At 37.2% G+C, this 23,144-nt stretch overlaps 2 long non-coding RNA genes across 3 annotated transcripts; both read right to left on the bottom strand.

The window, feature by feature from the left end:
- Positions 1 to 940: 940 nt before the first annotated feature.
- Positions 941 to 3,642, bottom strand: LOC111610308. The gene is made up of 3 exons (XR_002753582.1): positions 3,491 to 3,642; positions 2,647 to 3,104; positions 941 to 2,551 (listed from the first exon to the last, which is right to left on the bottom strand). It is a non-coding gene; the product is annotated as an uncharacterized LOC111610308 (long non-coding RNA).
- A 9,021-nt stretch (positions 3,643 to 12,663) lies between these two features.
- LOC111605877 lies at positions 12,664 to 15,543 on the bottom strand. 2 transcript variants are annotated; one of them, XR_002751882.1, is made up of 4 exons: positions 15,453 to 15,543; positions 15,144 to 15,232; positions 13,358 to 13,819; positions 12,664 to 13,248 (listed from the first exon to the last, which is right to left on the bottom strand). It is a non-coding gene; the product is annotated as an uncharacterized LOC111605877 (long non-coding RNA). The 2 variants fall into 2 exon arrangements; XR_002751881.1 differs by lacking the exon at positions 15,144 to 15,232.
- Between the last annotated feature and the right edge of the window lie 7,601 nt (positions 15,544 to 23,144).

The following is a 23,144-nucleotide window of genomic DNA, read 5'->3' as shown; positions in this document are numbered from 1 at the left end:
ATGGCAGTAGTGGCTAGTGAAGGAGAAACTGGATTCCAAACCTTATGCTGAAGAAGATAAGGAGCGGCTACTCTCTTATCACCTGTACTGACATAAGCTGTGGAAGTGTGAATATCGGAGCATCACAACATCGCTGCGAAATCACTACTAACATTGCAATTTCTGTTTTGACAGGTGAGTCTCGGATATTGATACCGTTTTTAGAAATTACTATAAAGGCCTGAAGTTACTGTTAACTGCCGCTAGCATAAATGCTAGCCACCGGTTGGGTAACCGTTGCATGACGTTGGAACAAAATGTCCTAAAAGCAGTCTGATTCTACTGAGGTGATTTTCCTTTCAGATAGTTTTTTCCCCCCGATTTGATTGCTAAATTTTAAAACGCAACTTATTATGAAATATTTTAAACTACAAGTCCAAGAAACAAATGAAAACTATTTATCAGAAAAGTGTGTCAGAAAATATAAAGAATCCTTTAAGTGTGTATTCAGTCTAACCTTCATGTTATTTATCAGAGGAGATGCTGAAGGAGGAGTTGTACAACTGCTTTTTCTTTACTTTACCTTATTAAGACTGAAATGATTTTTGAATTAAAAAAGATATGAACACAACAAGCAGGCTATTGAAAAAACAATTTTTTTGCAACACTGATGCATCCCAGCTTACGACACAGGATGAAAATGTATGTATTTTCACTTACATGTCTTGTTTCTCTGCAAAGAAACATTGTTTCCCTAGTTAAACTTGGATCAACTAATGAGAGATGAACAGAAAAGACAGACTGTGTTGCTAAAATGTAAATGACCTGTTTAGTGGAGTTTATTTGTTTTTGTTAAGTGAGGTTTGTTTAACTATAAACCCTCATAGTTGTTCAGGTTTTGTGATGCCGCTTGATGTCTAATGTTCTCTACTAAACGCTTGATGCCTTCACAGAACACAAATAGGTAGACTCTTATTTTAATTAATTTAGAAAGAGCAATTTGTTGCAATGAATTTCATTTAGAAAAGTGAGAGTGAAGGCGAAGGTTATCTAAAGCTGGTGTAACCCTTCTCGCTTGTCACAGCACCAGTGTAGCCTTGCTTGCTATTTTATATCGCACCTAGTGTGATATAAAATAAAACTCTCACAATGTGACTGCACGCAAGTGGTCCAATAGCATTCCTCAGAATTCTTCATTTTTCTCTTTTTTAGATGTGATCATATAGTTTAAACAATAAAACAGTTAACAATTCCTCAAAACAAAACATTCTCATTCCATGAATCAAACAGTAAAATAACAGACAGCTGCCAGAGCAGTTAACAGTTACATTCACAAAACATTTTTTTTCTAAATATATATATATATATATTCATAACTTTATACTTTGAACCCACCTAGTGCGATATAAAATGAAATTCTCACAATGTGACTGACTGCATGCAAGTGGTCCAACAGCTGAAAAACAAAAGACACAGTTAGCGTCGTGACCGAGCAGTCAGCCACAAACACCAACTGGCGCAGCTCCCACTCATAGGGTCACATTTTTCCAGCCCAACCACGAGAAAACTTTATAAATGATATTTACAATTGTTAAATAATCTTACAGTATTTCGTTAATTGTTGAACTAGAAAAATATGACCCTAAAAGAAATAGCGAAGAGCTGCCTCTCTTGCACCTCCACCAGCAGTTCCTCAGGATCCTGGCGGGGAAGCCGAGAGAGCGCCAGGAGGACCCATTGCAGTCACTCATCACACCACTAGGTGGCTCCAAACACATGGTTCAAAAATCTCATTACAAACACATACACACTATTATTATTATTATTATGGGCAAAATTCACATATACATACATACACACCTTCCTCTCTGTTACACTGGTGTTATACAACTTGGAAAATGAAAATAACGAAATAAACATGAATAAATTTCAATCTTTCCCAAAACAATGGAGAATATGAATAAGTAGACTTGTTTAGCTGTATGCTCAGGTTCAACACGAAGCCACACCCAACGCATCAAGCTAGACACACGGAAAAGAGTCTCTGTAACAGGGAAATAACACCTTTGACTTGAATATGATGATTTCAAAATTATACAGAATATAATGTAAATATGTTTAAGAAACAAAAAATAACAGTTAGAATGTATAATACAATAAATGATCTAAACAAGAAATATCATGCATTAATATTCTAACAAACCATTTAACATAACATTTTGAAAGTAAAGACATTGTTTTGTTATAACTAGAAGTAAATTTAGTATATCTTACAAATGTTTTATTATCCGCCATAGCACTTAAACAATTGTTTGCCTTCAACTGGAAGATATTTTAACGTTACTCTAGATTTTCTGCATTATGTCTGACTGTTCAAATTGGTAGTCCAACCTCCCCTGAAATGTGATTGTTTTCTTAATTTCTGTCATTCTCTGTTCTGCACCTCTAGAGGGATGTCTTCAGAGGGATCTACATTGTCTGTTCTTTCTTGATGTTTGCAGCAGAAGGACATACAGAGCAAATAGAGCTTAAAAACTAGAGTGAGACCAAATGCAACCCAGAGTCCAATGACCTTTTAAAAAAACACATCAAGAAAATGCATGTAAAAATAATGTCAATGTTTAACAGCTGCTGATGAATGTAAAACAAGTAGAAACTAGCTCTTACCTGTGACTTGGAGTACCACTCCAGAGTCTGGATCTCTTCTCCATGAGATAAATTAAATGGTTTACACCATTTCAGAGGGGAAGCAGTCTCACTCTCACTAAGTTCATAGTATCCTGACCAGTTGGTCCAAAAACAGGAATAATAACGTCCATCTATTAACAGTATTATACACCATGTTACAGCAGGAACTACACCACCAAGGACATTTTGTACACATGATTTACACGGACTTTCAGTTTTAAGCATGAGCATAAAGACAATCAATGCTGGAGCTAAGAAAAATGATAACGCAGAGACAGCATTCAGTTTCGACTGACAGGGACAAACAAACTCCAACTCTACAATTTTCTCAAAGCAGAGAAGGATCAGTGCAAAGCCAATGTTTGATGCTAGAGGATTATTCTCAAGCTGTCCCTTCACTGCTGAGAGAAATTGTGTTGCTGTTGCTACATCCATCTCTGCAGAAAGAAAAAAACAAAACAAAAGAAGTTATTAACTTTTAGCTTTAGCCACTTTTAGGTTATTTTATTTCTCAAAATATGAACAACACGTGTTTAATGATCTAACATCACTATGAGATAATTTATGTTTCCAATGAAACAAAACATAACCAGCAAGAGAAAAATTATGACAAACAGAGATGTTTGAGATTATATCTGCTCTTAACAACAACACAGTTAATGACAGAGTTAAAAACATCAACTATACCTCCACTAACAATCCTCTCCTTTAATCAAACAAAATAAAACACTAACTTCATACTGTTCCATGGTTATCAAAGTTAAAACTTGACCATTTAGTTTTTCATAAAATTAAGTTTGCATTGTAGAAAAATAGTTTTTACCGTCAGCCCAAAAACCAGTGACAAAATCTGAAGTTAAAAAGCTCCTTCTTTATGGAGTGTGTAACACTTATGGGCTAGGCAGTTAACTCCAGCTACATACGCAGCATCAGAAGAGTGTCTTTCTGATGCTCCCTCAAGCACCTTAAGGAGCTTGAGGTGTGAAAAAAACAGGAAACAGTGGTTTTGGTTTTGGTGCATATACATTAAGTTATTTGAATAAAAATAGACAATCACAGCAGCACGATGAGAGACAAGATGATTGACTCAGAATAAATTAATTCCAAAATCATGAAGTCCATAGTCCTTTTTCTAGCTCGCCATCTTCAGATCCAGATGAGGATCTGATCTGACAGGGGGGGAAACGATCTAAAAGGTCAGAAAACCCATTAAGTGTTTTATCAAAAAACAACAATTATATACAAAAATAAAATACAAAAGAAATAATTATTAAATTTAGGCATTTCGTTTATGCATATTAAATGCAAATACAATAATTAGATTCCTAATAATTAGACATAAACATTTCAATAATCAGGTTAAATTAACCATACTTTAAATAAAGTAAAACAAAAAGAGTATCAATCACATTTCAAGCTAATCAATTTAAAGTTAAAGTGCACTTCCAAAATATCAGTCAAGAAAAATTAAATAAATGAATTGTCAAATATTCAAGCAGAGTGAGAGAAAGAAAAAAATAAGTTAAATAAATATACTGCGCAATATCAAACTTAAGTGTAGCTACATTCTGTTCTGATCAGTTTTAAGCTTCACGGCCTCAGCATCAATATAAACGTGTCAGAACACGCACAAAATTCAGCAGCAAGTTACCTTCTCAAAGAGAGTGGGGCGTACTGAGCCACAATCAGCTCTGACAGAATCCCGGTGGCTGTCCAGGTAAGCAGCAATAATTATTCTAATAAAACAACGCTCCAATGAGCAATCGAGCAAAAATTTCACATGTAAAAGCAATACTGCTATCAAATAACAAACTCACTAGGCAATCAAATCAGTAGGTTCAAAGACTTGGATGAATTTGTGAGGAAGACGCCAATCAAAAGCCACAATCACAGTGGAAACAGGTGAGGATCTTTAAACTGCTCGCTGGCTTTAATGAAGCTGGCAGAATTTGGGGCAACACAGGAAGTGGGCCCACAAAAATAAAAGTCCATCCATCCATCCATCCATCTTCTTCCGCTTATCCGAGGTCGGGTCGCGGGGGTAGCAGCTTCAGAAGGGAGGCCCAGACTTCCCTCTCCCCAGCCACTTGTTCCAGCTCTTCCGGGGGAATCCCGAGGCGTTCCCAGGCCAGCCGAGAGACATAGTCCCTCCAGCGTGTCCTGGGTCTTCCCCGGGGCCTCCTCCCGGTGGGACGTGCCCGGAACACCTCACCAGGGAGGCGTCCAGGAGGCATCCTGACCAGATGCCCGAGCCACCTCAACTGGCTCCTCTCGATGTGAAGGAGCAGCGGCTCTACTCTGAGTCCCTCCCGGATGACTGAGCTTCTCACCCTATCTCTAAGGGAGAGCCCAGCCACCCTACAGAGAAAACCCATTTCGGCCGCTTGTATCCGCGATCTCGTTCTTTCGGTCATGACCCAAAGCTCATGACCATAGATGAGGGTGGGAACGTAGATCGACTGGTAAATCGAGAGCTTCGCTTTTTGGCTCAGCTCTCTCTTCACCATGACGGACCGGTACAGCGCCCGCTTGACAGCAGACGCTGCGCCAATCCGCCTGTCGATCTCCCGCTCCCTTCTTCCCTCATTCGTGAACAAGATCCCGAGATACTTGAACTCCTCCACCTGGGGCAGGACACCCCCCTTGACCCGGAGAAGGCACTCTACCCTTTTCCGGCTCAAGACCATGGCCTCGGATTTGGAGGCACTGATCCCCATCCCGGCCGCTTCACACTCGGCTGCGAACCGCTCCAGCGAGAGCTGCAGATCATGACCTGATGAGGCCAGTAGGACCACATCGTCTGCAAAAAGCAGAGACGAGATCCTAAGGCCACCAAATCGGATCCCCTCAACACCTTGGCTGTGCCTAGAAATTCTGTCCATGAAAGTAATGAACAGAATCGAAAAATAAAAGTCCTTGACTAATTGCAGGTTACAGGTTCCCCCCCTGAACTCATGTTCGGCCTCGTACATGCAACCGGCTGGTGACACACCATACTGTCACATGATGTAGAGGTCACAGAGGTCTCACCCAGTTCCAGAGCAGATGTAAAGATTGTGCTGAGTCCTTGAAACAGGGCCTGGATGCTCTGCAGAAGTGGATGGCCAAGTGTTGAATACTGCAGACGAGTTGGTGGCTGACGTGGTCGCAAATGAGAAAAGCATCCAACACAGCAGTCTTCTGAGCAGGAACAACCTGTGGGATGGATGACTGCATTTTTAGAATGCCATGATAGTCATCGGTTGGTATTTTTTGCTTTATCTCCAAAATTTTATGCACTGCTCTATATCCAAAAGGCACAGGATGGAACTCAGACTGTGACTGACAGCATTGGTTATACACGACATCCAAAGTGTTGGTGCCAATCAGAACAGGGGGTTGTGATGATCGCAGGTCTGGAACAACCAAGGCCAAGGTCTTTATGTCCATCTCTTCTCCTAGGAACACAAGGGGAAATGTCAAACAGAGTTCCACATATCCAATATAAGGCACCCTCTGACCATTTGCACCGTCTATCTCCAAAAGATCATTTATTGGTTTTATTTTGTGATCTGATAGATGGGTGTTATAGAAGGAATGTGAAATTGTGGTGACTTGGGAACCTGTGTCCAAGAGACAATGAAAATTGATCCCTTTAATCTTCACCTCGCCAGTACTTCTTGTTCCCACTAATCCTTTAGGTAATGAAAAATATGAAGATGAGTCTTTGGTGTGGGGATATTCACTGGTTGCAGCTCCCACTTGTCCCTCAGTAAGAACTGCTTCTAGTTTGATGGTTTACTTTTCTCCCAGGACTGCTGTTTGTGTTTAAGCTGGTGGCGTTTTTCTTCAACCAGGCTGGAATTTGGCTGACTGGAACAGTTGGGAGAAATGTGACCATCCGGTCCACACTTGAAGCAGAACCAAGACTTTGGCCTACTATTGGTTTGGCCAGTTTTTGGTTCCTGTTTTTTCAGAGGTGTTTTTTCTGGTTTAGCAGAATTGGAGTCTTTAGACAACCAGGCTGACATTTGACTCTGCAGCTTCAGCATTTGCTTCCTCAAGTCGTCAATAGCACCTGAGTCTGATAGATGGCCACATGAGCATGCACTGGTAGTGTGAGCTTGTACATTGACACAATGTTTGACTGATGGAATATGTTTTTTCATTAACATCTCTTTTGCCAACTGTCCGTCTTCTTCTGTTCTAAGTGTTAATAAAAGCTCTGAGAAGGGAGGTGGTTGGTCTTTTTTCTTTTCTAGTTGCAGTTTGTTTATCATGCTGTTATCCCAGCAACCTCTACAAAATTGTTTTAACAAATATTTGTCTATTTCTTCTGCGAGAATCTCACCACGCTTCACCACTGTGCTGAGAGCCAACTGGAGTCTCTGCAGATAAGAAGATGGTCATTCCCCAGGGTCCTGAAGCATGTTTAAAAATTTTGCAAGCAATTCTTCTCCGTCCTCAACAGTGGCATATGCAGAATCAAGTACCTGCAAAAATGTTGCAGGTAGGGAATCAGGCCCCAAACCTTTTACTAGGTCAGCAGCTGGAGGGAGTAAACCTTCCAAAATGTGCCTTGTAACATGTAAAGGTGTAAGACTTGGATCTGCATTAAAAACGTCTATTTGAGACCTCCAGGATTCATAATCTACCTCATGCTGAGGTTTTGGAAGTCTTCCTGAAAAGGTACGTAGTCTAAATGAAGACAGAGGTTGAAGATTTACATCATCTCTGCGCACAATGTGTTCAACAACAACCCTTTGAACCCCAGAAGGATTCAGATCATTCCCCGAGAGGGAAATTCTCGACCCCACATTTGTAGCTGGATTTGGTTGAGTTTGTGGTCCCTGCTGGTAGGTGGTGGACTGATCTGATTGGTTTGAGGGAAGAGTAGATGGCTGAGTCTGACTGGACTCTCTTTCAGTGGTAAGTACTTCAACAATATCCTCCTCATCACCATCCCCTTCATCATCCTCATCAGGCTCCCCTCCGGTAGCCGCCATTCCTAAATGAGCACTTATTTGTTCAAAAACTCCTCTCAAAACGTCATCAAATGATTGTCCACTCTGCTGGGAAATACGTTTCAGTTCATGGAGGTAATCGGGAGGTAGGGTGGTGTCCACTGTGGCTGTGGCAGGGCACTCTCTTGAAAGTAATTTAACAACAAATATAACATCTTCTGCAGCCTGAGATGGATAAACATATGGTAAAAACGATTCTAGCTTATCCAAATCTGCAGAATTAATAAATTCAATGACCAGGTTTTTATAAAATGGACTCTCACGTGCAGTAACAGTAAAAACCTTAATTCCACCATAACTATGTAAATGATTGATGATCTCATCATCTGCTTGAGTGTTTGTTACACCACTAATGATGACAGAATGAGCAACATTGATACCAATTTGGTCAAAGAAATCCATATTTCAATACACATTCACCAAAACAGTCACAGTGTAACACTTATGGGCCAGGCAGGTAACTGCGGCTACAAAAGCAGCATCAGAAGACGATGCTTTCGTAGCAGAATTGAAGTTCACACCTCATGCTGCAAAAGCATGACGCCCTTAGGTGTGAAAAAAACAGGAAACAGTGGTTTTGGTTTTGGTGCATATACAGGGCCGTGCAGAGACCTTTGGAGGGGCAGGGGCTCAAATTTTAAAAAGGGGCACATTGAACAAAAACACAATACAACAACACAGCAACAACCCATATTAATCAAGAATTTAATTGGATCCTACTATATCATTGCCATCATGCAGGGAAATGCAAAGCAAATATAATCTATATTTTCCCCAACAGGTATAAAGTTTCTGTTTCTGCTGCTGACAGTCCTGGAGGGCTGAGCTGATCTGAGACTGTAGCTGTTAACTAGACCAGAGGAGAGAAGGTTAAAGGTTATAAAGTTATGAAATAAGCAAAATTGCTGCCATTTTACTAATTAAGCCCTAATAATATCTATTTAACCTCTAGAACAACCTGGCTGCAGGCTGATTTATAGATCACAAAGCTCAAGGGGGTTAACTCTATATAATAGTTTGATGTTAAACCTCTAGATCTAGAATTATAAGACTGAGATATAAAGGCAAAGAAAACTCAGTAGCTGCTGGTAGGGGCCATTCAGGGGCCTCCAGACATTCAGGGGCCCCTAGAAATAGTCTAATTGTAACACAGACCATAGATCTAAACCTGTAGCATCATTTATAGAAAATGACAATGTTATTAAACTTTATTTAATGCATTCAGCTGAGAAAAATAAATAGTACATTATGATTTAATTAGGATGTTTACTTTGTAAAAGTTTAAAGAATTATCTTGATAGTTTGATTGTTGTGTTACCATGGCTACAATATGATGTAATCTTTGTGTTTGAATTGGGTTTGTTCACAAATACATCACAGCAAATAACCAATAATCAGTGATTGATTTTAAACTCGGCCAATAAACCTGGTCTCCCTCTCACAGATTCACCTGATCGATATTTAAACATGTTAGCGATGCTGAGGCTCTTAGTAGGACGGGTTCCGGAGGGAGGGGGTTCTGTCTAAGGCCCCTTATTACCTTGGGCCGGCCCTGGAAGAACAGCTGCTGCAATGCGCATCTCTGGAATCTACCTGGAATCCACCTGGAATCTACCTGGAATCCACCTGGAATTCTAATGCTAAATTTTCAAACGCAACTTATTATGAAATATTTTAAACTACAAGTCCAAGAAACAAATGAAAGCTATTTATCAGAAAAGTGTGTCAGAAAATATAAAGAATCCTTTAAGTGAGTGTATTCAGTCTAACCTTCATGTTATTTATCAGAGGAGATGCTGAAGGAGGAGTTGTCCAACTAGCCAATCCACTGCTTTTTCTTTACTTACTTTACCTTATTAAGACTGAAATGATTTTTGAATTAAAAAAGATATGAACACAACAAGCAGGCTATTGAAAAAACAATTTTTTTGCAACACTGATGCATCCCAGCTTAAGACACAGGATGAAAATGTATGTATTTTCACTTACATGTCTTGTTTCTCTGCAAAGAAACATTGTTTCCCTAGTTAAACTTGGATCAACTAATGAGAGATGAACAGAAAAGACAGACTGTGTTGCTAAAATGTAAATGACCTGTTTAGTGGAGTTTATTTGTTTTTGTTAAGTGAGGTTTTTTTTAACTATAAACCCTCAAAGTTGTTCAGGTTTTGTGATGCCGCTTGATGTCTAATGTTCTCTACTAAACGCTTGATGCCTTCACAGAACACAAATAGGTAGACTCTTATTTTAATTAATTTAGAAAGAGCAATTTGTTGCAATGAATTTTATTTAGAAAAGTGAGAGTGGAGGCGAAGGTTATCTAAAGCTGGTGTCCTGCAACTTGGAAAATGAAAATAAAAAAATAAACATGATTAAATTTCAATCTTTCCCGAAACAATGGAGGATTTGAATAAGTAGACTTGTTTAGCTGTATGCTCAGGTTCAACATGAAGCCACACCCAAAGCATCAAGCTAGACACACGGAAAAGAGTCTCTGTAACAGGGAAATAACACCTTGGACTTGAATATGATGATTTCAAAATTATACAGAATATAATGTAAATATGTTTAAGAAACAAAAAATAACAGTTAGAATGTATAATACAATAAATGATCTAAACAAGAAATATCATGCATTAATATTCTAACAAACCATTTAACATAACATTTTGAAAGTAAAGACATTGTTTTGTTATAACTAGAAGTAAATTTAGTATATCTTACAAATGTTTTATTATCTGCCATAGCACTTGAATAATTGGAAGATATTTTAACGTTACTCTAGATTTTCTGCATTATGTCTGATTGTTCAAATTGGTAGTCCTCCCACCAAATGTGATTGTTTTCTGAATTTCTGTCATTCTCTGTTCTGCACCTCTAGAGGGATGTCTTCAGAGGGATCTACATTGTCTGTTCTTTCTTGATGTTTGCAGCAAAAGGACATACAGAGCAAATAGAGCTTAAAAACTAGAGTGAGACCAACTGCAACCCAGAGTCCAATGACCTTTTAAATAAACACATCAAGAAAATGCATGTAAAAATAATGTCAATGTTTAACAGCTGTGTATATGCTGATGAATGTAAAACAAGTAGAAACTAGCTCTTACCTGTGACTTGGAGTACCACTCCAGAGTCTGGATCTCTTCTCCATGAGATAAATTAAATGGTTTACACCATTTCAGAGGGGAAGCAGTCTCACTCTCACTAAGTTCATAGTATCCTGACCAGTTGGTCCAAAAACAGGAATAATAACGACCATCTATTAACAGTATTATACACCATGTTACAGCAGGAACTACACCACCAAGGACATTTTGCACACATGATTTACACGGACTTTCAGTTTTAAGCATGAGCATAAAGACAATCAATGCTGGAGCTACTAAAAATGATAACGCAGAGATAACATTCAGTTTCGACTGACAGGGACAAACAAACTCCAACTCTACAATTTTCTCAAAGCAGAGAAGGATCAGTGCAAAGCCAATGTTTGATGCCATAGGATTATTCTCAAGGCCTCCCTTCACTGCTGAGAGCCGTTCAAAGTGCTTTACATCAGGAAACGTCGCAGAGTTACCAATTATGAAATGAGCAATAAACATCACATTTTGTCAAATGTCATTATCAAACATCAAATATGTTGATCAATGTTCAACTTACTGCTAATCAAAGAAACTCTAGATTTAATTTAACTCGGTGTTTCGGCTGTTTTGCAGTTTTCTGAAAGTTTGTTGTGGTACATAGAAGCTGAATGCTGTTTCTCCATATTTGGTTCTAGTTCTGAGCAGGGCCGGCCTAAGGCATAAGCAAACCAAGCAGCCGCTTAGGGCCACCAAGGGGCCCCCTCAGTAGAGCCGATTTTTTTTTTTTTTTAGTAACGATTTCAATGTCATTATAATAACAAAAACAATTTCCTCATGAAGTGATTTGTTTTTACAATAATATATTTGATAATGTATGTAGAAATTATTTTATGGACAAAAAGAAAAAAAATGCTCTTGGGGTCCCCTGGTGGCCGCGGTAGGTACCGCATGCTTTGCTGGTAATATGAGCTGCGGTGCAGAGCGCATCCAAACGTCCAAAGCTCCGGTAGAAGATAAGTTAGCAAAACAATTTCTCAAAAAAGGACTTATCCTTCAGGGAGGGAGGAAAGAGGAAGAATAGAAAAAAGCCAAGATAAAGGTTTGTTTTAATATGTCTTCGTAATGTAATGTTTATAAAAAAGATTTGTGAAGCTGCTAATAGAAAACTAGCTTGATAGCGACCTGGAGCGGTCCAGTTCAACAGCCAAACATTTATGCTAGGCTCTTTGTGTGAAGCTCAGTTTAAACTTTAAATGAGTTGATTCTCCTAGTTGGCTCTGTATATTTCTGAGGTTTTTTGGCTTCAAAATGGCATGTTTAATAACAATAATTAAAACTTCTCAATGTTTGATATAGTCCAGCAAAATGGTTTCCATCAGGCTACATGGCTGCTACATCAATGAGCTGCTCTATGCTGTAGTTGGTGATATGTTGTTTGCTGCTTATCATTTATGTGGCTAAAACAAACAATATTTTTACATCAACTTCTAAGTTATGTGAAACTTCTGTTAAAATCATTTCAGAATCAACCCGGCATTTCTAGGCTCAGAATCAACCCTGAGAATGTGGACCGGTACCGGTACCGGCCCACATTCTCAGGGAAGAAAAACTCACTTGCTGTAAATGACATTTTTAGGTATTGGAGTTATGCTTAAGAGAAATTTATTTAATTAATCAAAGAATGTCATGAATATGTGTGTAGAGCTGCACTGATTGCAGTTTTCTGGTTACTGATCTTTAAAGAGCCTGACCTGCTGATTTTTATTGTGGCCGATACCAATTTTTTTTTGTCTGAAATGTTGCTAAATGTAGCAAGAAAGTTGCTGAGTTGGCAACAGCGGGGTGGATATTGTTAACTGTAAATGTTCAGACCTGACCTGGTCAGTCAAACTTTCACTGCAGAGCAGAAGAGAACAGAGGCTGATTTTTAAACCTTTGCTGACGAAAATAAGATCAGTGGATAAGATGGGCTTCACATGTAAGTATCTTCCGATCATGATCCCCCACAATTAACCCAGAAATCAACTGGCTGATAAATGTATCCTATACTATACATGCATAGGGTATAATGCAAACAGCTCCATCAAAGATGCAAAAAGTTTATATCAGGTGTGTGAATGATCTAATCGTCTGTTGATTCCAGCATCCACATTGTTAGCAGAAGTAGAGGGCCCCTCAACCAAATTTCGCTCAGGGCCCCATGGAGGCTTGGGCCGGCCCTGAGTACATCCTGTTAGTTATTAAACTCTTCAGTCCTCTGTGAGTTTACCTGCGAACATCAGGGCCAGACAAACCAAACCACATGAACAGGCAACCAAAATAGAGTCAAAAATCCGTAGAACTAAACAATAAGTAGACAATGGAACGATAAAAATGGAAAGAAGGAATATGGTCATTCTGTCCATGTTTGGACAGCAGTATGAGAACAAGGAAGAGATGATCAAACATAAAATATAAACAAATGTCAACAAAAACGCTGCCAGGAATCCAAAGAACTAAAAAAAACAGGGAAAAAGAGAAACAAATGTTAAAAATTAGATTTCATTCGCAGTAAAAACTCCTCATCATTTGTGCAAATCTCAGGAAAACGTCCTTATATCTTACCTGCGATTCAGAATACAGGAACTGGGTTTTGGCCAGTAGCTCCTGAGATGAGTTGGGGTTTAATGGTTGACACCATTTCTGAGGTTCAGCGTTCACAATCATTTCATACTTCCCTGACCAATCGGTCATTGCACAGGCGTAATAACGACCATCAAGGAACACTATTACCAACCATACTCCAGCTGGAATAATGCCGAGTTTCAAGGCGTCAAAGAGTTTACAGTGACATGCAGAGACATACATTAGAGAAAAGACTATAAATGGTGGAACAATGAAACATACTGAAGTATGTAAATAGTTGTATTTAGAGTCACAAGGGCATGAAAACTCAGTTTCCACCAGTTTCTCCAACACCAACTGGATCAATACAAAGCTTAAAGTAGATGCCACTGAACTTCTGGAAAATTCTTCTTTCAGTTTAGACATCCAGTTATTTCTCAGGTCCATAGTTGGATCCATAGTCTATAACGGGGAAAACACAGAAAAAAATTAAATCAGGAGAAGCAATAACTGGGTTTGTCTCAATAACAAATTACGCTGAACGATAATTTGTCCCAGAAGTTATTGCGATAAACGACAATGTGTTGAGATAGTTTTCGAGTAATATAATGGTGATGGCATAATAATGCAAGAACACATTCTTAAAGATCAATAAACTTTAAATTCTAAAAAACATTTAACACTGGAACTGGAAGACATTTTAAATATCTGAAATAAATAAAGAATTTTAACCAAAAACAACAAATAAAATTAATTATGAAGTCTCTTTAAGCAAAATTGTCCTTCAAAAAAGGGCTAGTTGAGCCCAAGGCGCCAGACTGGAGACTTTTGTCATCCAGTTGTTGGTAGAAAAAGAGAACATTAAATCGTACAAATGGAAATTGAATTTGTTGTAATTTATCATGCAATTAATTGACTTATTGTTTATTGTGACAAGCCTAGCAAAAGCAATATTGGCAACTGGTATCTAAAATGCATTTACACCTACTGTGGACAATTAACTGTCTTTTCATCCATGTGTTAAAACAAGCTCGACAAAAAGGAAAGGAACATTAACTGCAGTTAAGAAAATAAATACACTGCTAGCAAGAAGAGTCTGACTCTGGGTTATGGAGGCCACAGTAAGACAGAAAGTCCCTTTCTGGGAAAGTGATAACTGACTTTCACCGAGCTGCACAGCTTTTCCAGATGTTGATTTCAGTCCGTAGAAGCTAATTTCAGGTTTAGTGTAAAGAGATCTGCTCCTATGCAAATGTGACAGATGGGAAACTGACTGGAAAATGGAAACTTTGTTTACTCAACTCTCTCCTCACTATGGTATGTTACCATAGTGATAGGGAATAATTTGTACAGTTATTGGAAAACAGAAAATTTGACGTTGTAAACAAGGAACTGGTTCATGCAAATATATTCTGTTAGTTCCTGCTGTTATGGTCACCTGCACTGTTTTTATGTTTCTCTTAAATCACATAGCAAAAAATAAAGAAATTAATTTAAAAAAAAATAAAATTGAATCCACAAAGTCCATCCAGACAATCTGAATACACAATCAGAAACATTTCTCTATATCAGAAACAGAGGCAAAGGTTTCAAGCCTGCTGATCACAAAAAGAACATTTTAGAAATGAAATACTTTCAGAGTTAAAGTGGCTGAATACATGTGTGTTGCACACTGTAAATATATATTGTGTTTTAGAAAGCATGTTTGGTCTTCATTTCACTTTATATGCTACCTTGCTCTGGTGGTTTTTCAAGTAAAATCCCAATAAAACATAATAAAACTCACTTTACTTCCTTGTGTCTTTATTGATAAATCTTCTTGGTTGGACTTGAATACAACCACATAAAGAACTGTTGTTGCTCTGATGTATTTTCCTGATTATACGGAAAAAAGCAAGCAAAAAAAAGAGAATATTTCAGGTTATCTGCCCTATCTATGCATGTAAATTGTACAAAATATCTTATCACAAGTCGACCTTTTGATATGAATTTAACCGTCCTAGACTGATTCCCTTTTGTCACTTCTAAGCCGTTTTCCCAAACATCACTCAGGAATCCAACATTTGACCAGTTTAAATCAAGAAACTATATTTACCTGATGGTGTGACTCAAGATAAAGATGAAGAACAGCAACAAAAATACAAAATAAAAATTTTCAATGTCTTCAGATGAACAAAATAAACCAATTTGAGGTTGATCCAGTAAGTAAAAAATTAAAACAGAAGTTCAAAACAAATAAAGCCAACTGTGGAAGCAAAAGCACAAAAAGATTAAAGTAGGCGCACCTGTCCTTTTATTAGTAGGACAACGAAGGAGGAGTTACATCGCTAACCAATCCACTGCTTAAACAAGATAGAAAAAAGTGTTTAGATAAAACCTATTCAATATATTGGCCCAATATAGTCAATAGAATTTAACACAAAACACAAAGTAGCATTTTGGAAAACGTTGTGGATGCAACTATGTAAAGGTTCAAAATGTTTTAACAAAAAAAGAGAAAGAAATGTGAAAAGTTTCCAAAACAGACAAAATAGATTTTGAAAGAAAACTGAAGCAAAAGCTGAAAATGATCAAATTAAACATCTTAAACAGGATGAACCATATGGAGCTATCATTAACTGTTTTCCCTCTGATGGAGTCTGTAATGTCTGGGTGAAAAATCATGTGATCATGAACACAAAGGTCAGCTGTTTCAAACCTTTGCCAAATCAGACCAATAAAACCTTGGTCAGAGTTTTTAAATTGCGTTTGGATCCATTCAGAGCTGATGTTGTCTCCAGTGGGAAGCACAAAAATGTCCTAAATCAGCCTGAGCAACCAAAACAAATATCAGGGATATTTAATATTCCCTGTGCTACCTGGTTTCAAAGTCAAAACTAGGCAGTTTGATCTTCATAAAATCAAGTTTGCATTGTAAAATTATTTACCGTAAGCAGAAAATAAACCAGTATCAAAATCTGAAGTGGTTGGAAATGTCCATTTGGTATCATTTAAATTTTTTAGCAACAGAACATATTTGCTTTCGAGATCAGTGTTAAGGAAATATTTGTGCTTGTAAAGGAAAACATGCAAAGAGCTTTGAAAGGAAGCTTGTACTTCAGTGAACTGAAAAACCAACATGAGGCTGGTGTCATGAACAAAATCTGAGGGGAGATTAGAAAACATGACTGATTAAAATAAAGATTTAAATTAATTTAACAATAAACACTTAATAAATACTTTTTTAAATGACACAAAACTTACTTTTTCTCCTGCTGGGAATTTGGGTCTACACTCCGGTTGTGGAAATTCATCCATTCGCTGAAGTTTCCCCTCGTTTTTTCCTTTTCTTCTTTTACATTGTACTTGTAAACAAACCATTTTATGATGTATTTATGGTTGATTTATTTTAGTAGTGAAGTATTTCATGGCGATCATCAGAAAATGCTCCAGTTTCATGTATAACTTGATTGTATTGTTTATTTTTGAAAAGGTTTATTTACATTATTGGTGGATCTGATCTCTGCAATCAAAAATAACTAAATATTCCCCTGAATAAACCAGTGTGAAGACATATTAACATATTCATCATCCAGATGTTCAGCTTTGTAAACATCAGTCACATAAAGATGCTGTGATGAGATTAGTACAAACTCAAACCCTTTGACATTTCAGCCTCCCGTGTTTGGAGGAAGAAGGAAACAGTCCATATTTGTCTGGGCCTCGTTTTGCATGAATAATTGCATTGGGTCACATGTAGCTGATCAGCCTGTGGTTCTGCTGAGCCCGGTTGCTTTCATAGCTTCATCTGTAATGTCAGGTCTTGTGCAGTGTTATAATAGTTTTGGATTTTTCATTATAGTTTAGTTTTATTTTGTTGTGACTTTTTTTGTCTAATTCAGTTAATTTTAATTTGTTCTTATTTAGTTGTTTAGTTTTCATTAGTTGTAGTTTTAGCCATGCAACCCCAGGCCATCATGCTGCCACCACCATGTGTGTCTGTTGTGATTATGTTATTTTTCTCTGAAGTCCTTTGTTAGTTTTGAATCTCATTAAGGAATATGTGATCTTTCAGTCTCCTTCGTGTTGTCAGACAAGCTCCATTGAGATGATTTATTAGTTGAATGGGTCTGGTAGTAATAAGACCTGGGTGTGGTCAGTGAAAAGGATGAACAAATGTGCTTACTTTTTGTTAATTTATAATTTAATAAAGGAATAAGATGGTCAGGCTTAATGAATGAAGTCATAATTTGTCTGAACTTGTTTTATGATCTGAAATAATTGTGGTAAAAAAGGAGGAACTGAAGAAAAACTATGATAGAACCGATACTTTTCTATTTGTACGAAGGTTTTAATTGCTGCATAAATAATAATGGAACAGCTGGGACTATGGCGCCACCTGCTGGAATAAAATAGAAATCGCTGCATTTGGTCGAGTTGTGCAGCAGAACCTGCTGCTTATCCCTCATTTGTTGGTTTGTTGCATATTTTCTTCAACGGAAAATTAAGTGCATGTAAAATGAAACCTCACAATAGAGTGCTGGGTATAAAAACGACAAATGGCTAAAATTAGTTCATTTTAGTAAGAAATTTGGCTTTGAAAGCTATTCTATAGTTTAAAAACAAACACTTGGCTTAATATGAAACAGAAAAAAGAACATATGCACTGTAAAAATTTAACTAATGACAGAAATAAACAAATAAAAATGATTTGTATTTAAATGTGTTTAGTGTTCCAGCATTATACTCCTATTGTTAAATTTTATTAGAGCTGTTTATCATGTTTGACAATAATTACCTTACCTTCTTTATTGCTGTGACTCCTTCACATTGAAGACTGAGTGAAATGAATAGAAATACAGAAAACACATTAAATACAATGAACCAGTTGCTCTAATCTTGCAACACCTTGAAAAAATTAAGTTATTATATTACCAATTATAAATGGATTTTCTTGTCTTCTAGTATATTAAGCTCAACAAAGTTTTAGCGGTAATAAGGAAGCATATTCAATTTTTATACATTTTATTCATATAATATTAACATGTCACATGATAGTTTAAACATAAAAAATTACATTTCCTAAAATATAAACTAAATATTTATTTTAATAGCATATTATAATTTTTTTTTACATATTTCCTTGGTTTTATTCCATATATTCTACATATTTATTCAATAAAAATAAATGCTTTTGATTACTTCTGAGTTTGTTTTTTTGGAGGTTACTGGTAATATGTTATGAATTTTAAACATAATTTGTAAAATATAATCTTCCACCAAGTAGTGAAATGTATTCAGTTTGTTAGATCTCTCAAAGAAAGAAGTTGCTCATGTCTTCTTCTGAGGTTTTTCTGTTTCTGTTTCCTTCAATTGTTTTTGGTGCAGCGCCGCCACAGGCGAGAAGGGGAACTGGTTTTCTCAATTCGTTTGGATCGTTTGACGCAGTGCAGTGTGAAAGTGATTCACATGAGCTAAAAATTTAACAAATGTTGCAACTTTGGCCCCCATTTAAAACGAGTCCACAGGACTATCAAAGTATGAAAACACCGGATGGTCCAAAACACGCTTAGTATCTATCTGTGCACATCCCTGCTGGCATTTCTTACAGTCGTAAAAGTTGCTTCAGTCAGAAATGTTTTATATTCTTAACCACACATGACTTGTCCTATGTAATTAGACATTCACATATGATTTCTTTTAATGTTTTTGCTTCAGACAGGTGCAGAAGCCACGTCGTTTCTCTCATTTCTTGAAGTTCCATCATTTTCATCAGAACTGGATGAGCACCGGGAGCCAAGCGAACAGAGCACACAAAAACCCGCCAACCCTAATATTATCCAGAATCCAATGAACTAAAAAGCAGACAAAATGGAGAAACAAATGTAAAAATCATATTTCAATAGCACAACAAAGTACCCAAGGCCAGTCCTCGAAAGCTGCCAACCTGCATCCCTGCTTCTGATTTAGAGGATGAGTTACAGCTGACTTCTGTCACAGCTCTGAAAATACTGCTAATGAGCCACTCATATGATCCAGGTGTGTTAGAGGAGGAATATAAAAGCTACAGGGTGATAGTTATTGAAGACTGGACTTGGGCACCTGTGATTTAAGCTGATTAGTTTGTGCAAATCTAATTTGTTTCTTACCTGCGACTCAGAATACCACAGCTGGGTTTTGTCCAGTAGCTCATGAGATGAGTTGGAGTTGTTTGTGTCTGGTTTACACCATTTCAGAGGTTCATCCTTTGTAATCGTTTCGTAGGTTCCCGTCCAGCTGGTCTTTGCACAGGCGTAATAACGACCATCAAAAAACACAATTATCAACCATATTGTGGCTGAAATAATGGTGATACTAACGGCCTTACAGACTGATTTAATACATGATTTACAGTCAAATGTTCTAAGTGGTTTACAGTGACATTTAATGGCAAACATTAGTAAAAAGACTACGATTGGTGGAACAATGAAACATGTCAAAGAATGTAAATGATTGTATCTAGAGTCACAGGGGCATTCGAAATCTACTTCCACCAGTTTCTCAAACGCCATCTGGATCAGTCCAAAGCTTAGAGTTGTTGCTACTGGGCTTTTGGAAAATTCTCCTTTCAGTTTGGAAATCCAGTTGTTCTTGAAATCCATAGTTAGCTCTATAATTGGGAAACACACAGAGAGAGAAGTGAAATTATTGAAGCAATAGATATAATTTTATCAATGTATACCCAAGTGTAATTTACAATGTTTTAATACTTGTTTCTTTTCATGGTAAATGCTCTGCATGCATCTTTATTCATGAGTTAAAATGTGCTCAGTTTGACAAAAAGGGAGAAGAAAAGATACTGTTTGTGAGAAGAGAAAGATTCGTCCATCCTTTACTTCTTGACTGAAACTGGGCTGGAGGGGCACCAGTTTAAGAAATCCCCAGACCTCTCTGCCTCCCAGTATAACCCCTCCAGGTTACTATGTTACTGTTACTATGACAGTAGTGGACAAAGTACTCAGTTCTAGTACAATACACATTCACTTCATGTGAATGTATTGATACTCATAATCAAATATTATTCAGCTACAAGTAAAGATTAAAGTTAAAATACTTAAGTACTGACTTTTGAAAATACTATTGAATATGCATTTAAATCTACTCAAGTATTCAAAAGTACAAATTACATTTTCTAATGTTTTTACAGAACCTTGTAATTTGCTGAAACAACCTGCTGATGCATTGACATGTAGAAAAATCTGTAAAAAATCACAGCTATGTTTGTTATTTTTATTTAAAACGTTCACACCAACAGGAACGCCGGCTATTGCTTTCCCATAACACATCACTTCACCGACAGCATGGGCTTTCTCCCATTCACTTGGATTTCTCCAGTAGATTTTCCACAGGGCCAATCAGCGAACAGACGGAGAAGTTGTGAAGGATGACATTGATTTTCTGCTTCTGTTTTAGAACTGTAGTCCGCCTGTAGTTTTAGCAAAGGCAGCAGAGGAAGTGAACAAATCCGTTCAGTCTGTGCTGGCCACCTTCCAAATATCTAACATTAATGGCCGCCTGCCCGCCTCTTTCGGCTTGGCACTTCCCCCTTTGCAGTGGAAGACGGTTGTTTACAGAACAGGCGATTCCGGTAAGCTTCATAGCGAAGACAAGATGGACAGGCAAATAAAGGTGAAACGAAGATTTAAAAGAAGGTTGTATTTTCATGTTGGACGGAAAGATGTGGGCTTGATAGATGAGTAAAGAATCTGCTGGTGTGAAACTGTAGTTAAAAGCTTCAGTTGATTCTCTTTGTTGAGATTTTCAGGTTTTCAGTTAAGCACAGCTCTCTAAATGCCTCAGCAAGGTATGCTGTAGAAGGTTATGGTCCTGATTATGCAAGAAAACTAAATATATTTTTGACATTTTAGGTTATCTGTACATGTCATTCATGCAAAATATTGCCAATCACATGTCCGCCTTCTAATGTGAATTTAAGATGTTAGACTGAAACTCTTTTGTCAGCCCTGCAGCATTTACAGATACAAAAATCACTCAGGATCCTAAAAACGGACTCATTAAAATTAAGCAAGTATATTTACCTGATGGGTTGAGTCAAGATAAAGACCAGAAGCAACAAAAATACAAGAGTAAAACTCTTCAATGTCTTCAGCAGAACAAATCAAACCAATCTGAAGTTGGAAATGAATATTGTAGATCCAAACAAATAATCAACTGTGAAACCAAAAGGGAAAAAAGATGTAAAGGACTTTCAAGTTCTCCTGAAGATTCAGGTACCTGAGCTTTTTATAAGCATTACAGTGAAGGAGGAGTTACATTACTAACCAATCCACTGCTTAATCAAAATAGAAAAAAAGTGCCTAAATTATTTAATATGTTACTGATCCATATTCAATAGGGGAATTTAACACAAAAACCAAACTAGCATTTTGTGGATCTCACTTTCCTCTAAGTGCTATGCAAATATCTCAAGATTAACAAAGAAAAAGATGTGAAAAGTTTCCCCAAAAGACAAAATACAATTTCAGAGAAACTTTTAGACAGGTTAAACCATAAAGTGCTATCATCATCATCTTATTGTGTTTTATGGGTAAAAACAGTTTTTCTTCTGATGGCGTCTTCAAGGTCTGATGGGTGTGTTGCTCACCTAAAACCTTGTGGTCGGTCTGAAGAAGAGTTGAAGCTGTAGCTGCAAAACCTGGACCATCTCCATATAAACGTCTACAGAAATCATAAAAGATGTGCAATGTATAATTTTTTAATGTTTAGTTTATTTATAATTTGTATAATTTATCAGCTGTTGCTTGAAGCATGTGAAATTAAATCTCCCCATTCATTTTAAAGAAAAAGAACAAGACAATCTGTTCAAACCCAGGAATATTCTGTAGTCAACATGCTACCTGGTTATCAAAGTTACTCACATAAGTACAAACACACATATATAGATATTTGACTAATTATTCATTCTTCATATTTGCATTGTAGAAATAAATTATTTTACCGTGAGCAGAAAACAGAAGCTCCTTCTTGGTGGCGTGGCCAAGTTTTTCTGCTAGAATTGTACCTTTATTCCTGTTTTGTTTCATTTTAATTTTTCAACCGCAAAACTTATTTGCATTCCTAGATTACCTTTAGGTAAATGTCGGTGTTTGGAACGGAAAGATGCAAAGTGCTCTAAAAGGAGGCATGTTGTTGAGAGACAAACAAACACAGAGGTGTTGTGAAAGCGTGACTAATAAAACAAGACTGGTTCTTTATAAAACTTAATATTTATATAAAACTATATAACTTAATTGAGCTCAACTTTAAGTGATTTTGTTAGTTTTTCTCCTGCTTGTGTTCACTGCTGGGCATTCAACCCAGGGTGTGGGAACTCGTTCCTTCGCCAATTTGTACTCTAATGTTTTCACTTCCTTCTTTTGCTTTGTATCTGTAAATAATCCATTTATATCAAATTACTTATCTTTGTGTTTTGGATAAAGTATTTTTCAACCATGGAGAGAATCAGGTTGTACTGCATATTTTCTGCACATGTTGTTTTTGTGGATTTGTTATGTGTAATGTGGGCTTAGCCCTCCATACCTTGTTGGGCCTTGTTTGCATGAATAATTGCGTTGCGTGAGATGTAGCTGATCAGCCTGCGGTTCTGCTGAGGTGAAATAAAAGTCCATGTTGCTTTGATAGATTCATCTGCAGTGTTGGGTCTTCATCACGTTTATAATAGCTGTATTTTTTGTTATAGTTTAGTTTTATTTTGTTGTGACTTTTTGTTTGTCAAATTCAGTTCGTTTTTATTAGTTACTATTATTAA

The sequence above is a fragment of the Xiphophorus maculatus genome, chromosome 2, assembly GCF_002775205.1.
Source record: "Xiphophorus maculatus strain JP 163 A chromosome 2, X_maculatus-5.0-male, whole genome shotgun sequence".
Lineage (NCBI taxonomy): Eukaryota > Metazoa > Chordata > Actinopteri > Cyprinodontiformes > Poeciliidae > Xiphophorus > Xiphophorus maculatus.
The sequence above is the reverse complement of the archived record's forward strand: the minus strand, read 5'-3'. Positions and strand labels throughout refer to the sequence as shown.